The following is a 6,476-nucleotide window of genomic DNA, read 5'->3' on the forward strand; positions in this document are numbered from 1 at the left end:
AGATAAGACTCTAATTTCATATCACACTGTAGTTTTCCTTCAAGATTTGTATTGGGTTGGTTGGTTTACTGGCCAGCATCAATGCCGCATTGCCCATCGCTTTCCAGTCTTCACCCAGCTGCTGGGAGACCCCTGACAAGTACAGCCCTACCTGCACAGGGCTGGGACGGCTCCTTCACCATGAGGTAGAAGTATGGGTGCTCTAGGGACTCTTGGGAAGTCAATCTGTTGATGGTCGTATCGCAGAAGTTTGTCTAGAAAATCTAGGGCCTCAGGGCTGAGGAGGTGTCTGTTCTCATTATGCATAAAGTTTTCCCAGCATTCCCATGAATATCACTGAAGGGCGGATCTAGGTATATGTGATACTTCTTCAAATAGTCATACAGCTCATTTGTATCCTGAACCTCGGCAATTCAAACAAGCTGGTTGTAGTTGTCCTGTCCCTGTAGGAAGAGTTCTGTCTGAAAAATCATGCTTGCTAGCATATAGCCCGAACTCCACATATCCAAGCTAAAATCATGCATCTTGTAGGCCACAAGAGCTCTGGTCCCTTGGAGTACCTGGAGGCCACAGGACATGGCAGTCCTGAGCAAGAGGGCAGAACTCTGCCAGACCCCAGGGTATCAGCCGCTGCTTTTCCTGTTGGTGAGCGTCTGTCAGGACATTGGGAGGTTTCACATTCCTAAGCACAATTCCCTTGCTGGGCAGTAATTCAGAACTTGAAGTACTTCATCCTTATAAAACCAGATATCACAGTCTGTCCGGATCCTGTAAAGTTGCTTAAAATCTATATTATTGATATTGATATATTCAAATACCAAAGCCAGTGTCTTCACAGAGTACTTCACAGCGTCAATCAATTTAATAATATTTCACAGAAGGGTTCTCCAGAATGTTAATCTCTTGTTTTATCTTCTTTATCTTCACTGGCTTAAAATTTTTACAACCACTCTTTGGTGATGTTAATGACCTCAAATACTTCATATGCTTTCCCTGGACCAAGTTTTCTAACCATTAGCTAGTCACCGAAATTACCCCAGTTTGGGACGTGAGCCTCATAGTACTCAGGGCTCCTCAAGCTGTTCACCACAGCCTAGCCCTGCTCCTGCAGCCCCTGGAAGGCTAGAAGGGGGTGCCTCAGGGCACCTCGGGGCACCCAGGGCTGTGGCTGTGAGGCCAGGGCCCTGGGGCAGCAGCAGAGGAGGAGGAGCTGGGAGGCAGGTGGGCTGGGGGTGGGGCAGGGCGAGGCAGAGGGCTGGGCTGTCCTCAAGCTGCAAGACACCCTAAGAGGGGGTGCTGCAGTGCCACAGGCAGCAGCCCCTACTGGCCAGGAAAGGAGATGCTCTGTTTCTGAATTCATTTTTTTTTTAAGTCATCACAAAGTTTCACTTTATATGTAACCTCTAGATTATTTCAAATATGTGCACTTATCAAATGCTACTATTCAAATCAAACCCTGGGAGCTAAAATTCTCTGGGGTTCCTACTGGTTCTGCATTCATAGGTCGCTGTTACAGACCATGCAAGTGGGTGTGTGGAAAGTCACTCTGGAGTGAATCAGGTACACAGCACCCTAACCCCGAGCCTACACAAAGTCCAAAAACTATAGGTCTTTCCTCCCAAAGTTAAATCCAATCGGCACCATTCCTCTGTATAGTATCTCACAATGGGACTGTGAACTAAATTGAAGCTCTTGTGAGCGGTTTGAGGTCCCTGCTCACAGCAGTCACTTTCTTGACGGTTTGGTTTCACAGATGCCCAAGCTAATCTTGCTAGGTTGGATGTTTCTCACCCTTTAGCTTTACAACAGCAAGTGAACAAAAGCAGGGTGCTTCCTATTCTATAAACATACACTGCTGGGCCTGCTGGGCCTGCTGGGCCTGCCTTGTGTGCTCTGTGGCCCGTTGCAGTGAGTTTGCTGCCCTGGAGCAGAGTTGAGGCTGTGATGGAGACAGTTGTATGTAGCCCACATAAGATGTCAATTGCATCTTATTGTTTGGGAGTAGACAGGATTCGTAGAGACCAGTGCCACACAGGAAAGTGTTAACCTAAAAATAAAAAGTCTTTCAAAGTGAGAGGCAACAGATCAAAGAATAGCTATTTGGGATACACTGAGTCCAGCAGAAGACCAAATGGTTTTTTTTGTTTGTTTGTTTGTTTATATTTTATTGATTTTTTACAGAGAGGAAGGGAGAGGGATAGAGAGTTAGAAACATCGATGAGAGAGAAACATTGATCAGCTGCCTCCTGCACACCCCCTAACTGGGGATGTGCCCGCAACCAAGGTACATGCCCTTGACCAGAATCGAACCTGGGACCCTTGAGTCCGCAGGCCGATGCTCTATCCACTGAACCAAACCGGTTAGGGCGACCAAATGGTTTTGATGAGGAGACAAAGGCCCTGGGCCTTTATGAGAAGAAGGGGACAATTACCTCAATGGAAGGAGGGCATTTCTATCGGTGCAGGTCACATCACACAGTCATGTTTATTCTAAGTAATCTTTTTACTTTTAAGTCCAGTAGGCATCAGTCCGGCAGTCCTAACAACTACTTTCTTGTTATCTTCTTTGGGGCACAGTGTTACTTTAGGCCTGGTCCAAAGGTTACTTTGCCATGTTTTAACATTCCAAAGGTTTGAGGCATAATATGTGCAAGGCAATTCCTCTGGCATGGCAACTCCAGCTCCTTTTTTTTTCACAGAAGAAAAGACAAATTCTTTGGGGTCAGATAAACAAGACTGGTTTAGCAGAGTGCACAGGTCTGGTCCTGTGATAGCCCAGATGTTAATGGGGAATGAGGTAAGGACAGGAAGCACCCTATACCAGTAAGGTGTCAACCGGCAGAGCTAGAAATTAGCAGGAGTCTGATGTTGACAAAAGCCTCTGTCCTGGCAGCCAAGGAGCAGGATTGCTACAAAACGGAAAAAGGTTTGGTCCTATCATTGGGACCATCTCAGTTTGTTCAAGTCTTAGTGGCTTCCCAGGATGCAGAAGTGGGAAAATCCTGGCCAAGTCCAGACTCCTAAGTTTTAAGGTCAGCAAACCAGGCAGAAATACTAACCAGAGCAAAGGGCTCTCCTTTTTGCCTGGGCCTGGGAAGCCCAGCATGGCTCCTGGATTCCTGCGGGCAAAGCTGTGCTCCCACTTTAGCTAGTGCCCTTATCCTCAAAGAACTAAGGTCATGGGATTATTTTAGAAGAGTTTACTTTGGGAAGCAGCTACTCTAATCGCCTCCCTTTTAGGCCATTATCCTTATTTTAAAGCCTGAGGTTAAGTGTTTTATTCCAGGTCAACAAAGCTAAGTAGTGGTAGAGTCAGATCTGGAAAAGTAAATGGTTCTGTTTCCACGCCTGTGTCCTTTGTGCTGTAACCTTCCATCTTATAACGTACTAGAGGCCTGATGCATGAAGATTCATGCAAGAATAGGCTTTCCTTCCCTCCGGCACCCGGGACCCAGGCTTCCCTCCTCCACCCACCAGCAGGCACCCAGGATGTGGGCTGGCTTCCCTCAGGCTGCCCACAGGCACTCAGGACCCGGGCTGGCTTCTCTTCATCCCTGGCTTTGTCAGGAAGAACATCCAGAATAGCATCCAGAAGATGTCCAGTCTAATTAGCATATTACTCTTTTTTTATTATAGAAGCTCAGTTTGGGGCTCATCTGAATGCTGGGTCCATGGGTGTTGAGGGCAGAAGCAAATGCCTGCTTACCACTTCTGGTTCCCTCCCAGTTTCTAACCGACACTTAGCAATACCAGGCAGTTCTTAAAGATGGGGGTAGGTTGTTTAAGTAATGAAGATTAAATACACATGGAAAGAAAAAATAGTGAGGAAGATGTACTTGGAGGTTGTGGCTCTTGAACTTGAAACTGAGCATAGTATTGTAATTTATACAGTGGGTAGGTAACACTTGGAATATGGGTTCTATTTGAGGGGTTGAGGTGGGAAACGCAGAAAGAGTGTGATGTAGAAAGAGGACTTAGGGTTGAAAAGGTCAAGTAGTCATGGCAGAGAGATAGGGGTATTGAAATTGGTATGCAATGCAGTAACTGGTCCCAGCATTCCATACTGTAGATCCTTGCTGCATACATTCTAAAAACTTGCCCTAACTGGTTTGGCTCAGTGGATAGAGCGTCGGCCTGCAGACTCAAGGGTCCCAGGTTCGATTCCTGTCCAGGGCATGTACCTTGGTTGTGGGCACATCCCCAGTGGGGGGTGTGCAGGAGGCAGCTGATTGATGTTTCCCTCTCATCAATGTTTCTAACTCTCTATCCCTCTCCCTTTCTCTCTGTAAAAAATCAATAAAATATATTAAAAAAATAAAATAAAAACTTGTTCTCAGAACCCCATTTTAAGGGGCTGGCTCCTACCTTCTGTTGCTATCACTTAATTAAGTATATATTGATCTTCTACTGTGTGCCAGGCATTGTACTGGCACTGGAGGTATGCAGGCAAAGAAGTCATAGTCCATGTCTGTAAGAGCTCTCATTGTAGATGAAGGAGGACTTAAGTCTGGGATCAATAAATCTTTGCAGGTGACCTCAAAGTTCACATAAGATACAGAGGTACAAACTTCCAGTGGGAGACAGGGTATCTTCACAGAGAGGGGGTCTCTAGGCTGCGTCCTGAATGAATACATGTTCCCAAGATGAAGAGACAAAGTGAAGAGTGTTCTGTATATAAAGCATAGCTTTTCACCATTTCTGGGGACTGAGGCAACCATTTTTCTCCTCCTCCCATATACTGATTAGGAACTCCTAGGACACCTACTATCCTAGCCTCAGTCCCATACAAGAGTTCAGAGGTGCTACAAAAGCCTTCTCTACTCCTCACTCCTTATCCAGTCCCTGTGGCCATCACCCAGGGTCCCACGGCAGGGCCTGGAGGGGAGAGCTCCCCAATCAGTTTCCATTAGTTCTCCTCCACATGGATACACACCAGCACATCAGTATTCAAGCAACATGTCTGCTCTACATGCACCAGTAAGTAATTAGAAATAAAATAGGAAAAGTATTCTACCTACAATGAAGATAAATGTATAAACTAGTTAGAAATATGTTTAACAAGAAAGACCTAGAGCCTAGATAACTGATACAAGATGTAGAACCTACATCCACATTTTTATTATCAGATGTGAAATGAGAATGAAGCTAATGGAGTGACACACATGGGAAGATTTAATGTCACAGTAATACCACATGCTCTCCAAAATAATGTGCAAACACTATCATTCTAATTGATAGTCCAGTGTGGTATTTTATTTGAATTGGATCAAATAAATGACTGTAAAATTTATATGGCAAAATGTATATATTTATATTTTTTTTAAATAACTATGAGGGTGGTTATATTTTGCCAGTTTTTAGATCCTCAGAACTGTTATAACCAATATTCATGTCAATGGTGGGGCATAGGAACCCTATGAACAATCCAGACATCAGTCTCAGTGTATGAGGATTTAATATGGGACAAAACACAATTCAGCAGGAAAACATTAGATTACTAATAAATGGCACTGGCATAAATGTTAGTCTTCTGGAAGAAAATAAAATTAGAGATCTGTTAGCAGTTATACAAACTTAAAATCTAGTCTGATCAAAGGCTTGAATGTAAATAATGGGTAATTAAATTCTTAATGAGAAAATCTGGGAACATAGATGCATATTCTATGTTTGAGAGAGGCCATTTTAACCACAATGAAACACAGAAGATATACAAGAAATGACAGTTGTGTGTTATATAAAACTTTTAAAAAATATATTTTTATTGATTTCAGAGAAGAAAGGAGAGGGAGAGAGATAGAAACATCTATGATAAGAATCATTGATTGGCTGCCTCCTACATGAACCCTACTGGGGGTTGAGTCCACAACCTAGGCATGTGCCCTGACCAGGAATCAAACTGTGACCTCCTGGTTCATGGATTGATGCTCAACCACTGAGCAACATGGCCAGGCTATTATATAAAACTTTTAAAAGTATGGGAAAGATGCCATCAAAATACCAACTGAAATAAAGGGCCAATATCCATTTTATAGAGTGAAAATTTTCAAATGGACCAGAGAAAGAAAACGTGGAAAAAATGGAGAAAGGAGAAAAACAGATAATTCAAATGGAAACAAATCCAAATGGGCATGCATATATGAAAATAAGTTCAAATTCACTGATTATCAGAAAAAGGCAAATTTTCTGGCAGTAAAAAAAAAAAATCACTTGCCACTTTTGTCAAAATGATTAATACCCCATTTTGCTGGTAGTGTTGTTGGGGGAAAGACTTGCTCATACATTGTTAGGGAAAATATAAAGTGCCACAGAGACTTTGGAAAATGATATGGCAATACCTTTTTAATTATAAAATACACTAGAGGTCTGGTGCACAAAATTTGTGCACGAGGTGGGGGGGGGGGCTCAGCCCGTCCTGCACCCTCTCGCAATCTGGGACCCCTCAGGGGATGTCCGATTGCCGGTTTAGGCCTAAACCA

General features: G+C 43.7%; 1 pseudogene; it reads right to left on the reverse strand.

Moving 5' to 3' along the window:
* Positions 1-110: 110 nt before the first annotated feature.
* Positions 111-4,466, reverse strand: LOC102439998 (annotated as a pseudogene).
* Between the last annotated feature and the right edge of the window lie 2,010 nt (positions 4,467-6,476).

Source organism: Myotis lucifugus, unplaced genomic scaffold (assembly GCF_000147115.1).
Source record: "Myotis lucifugus unplaced genomic scaffold, Myoluc2.0 scaffold_214, whole genome shotgun sequence".
NCBI classification, from domain to species: Eukaryota; Metazoa; Chordata; class Mammalia; order Chiroptera; family Vespertilionidae; genus Myotis; species Myotis lucifugus.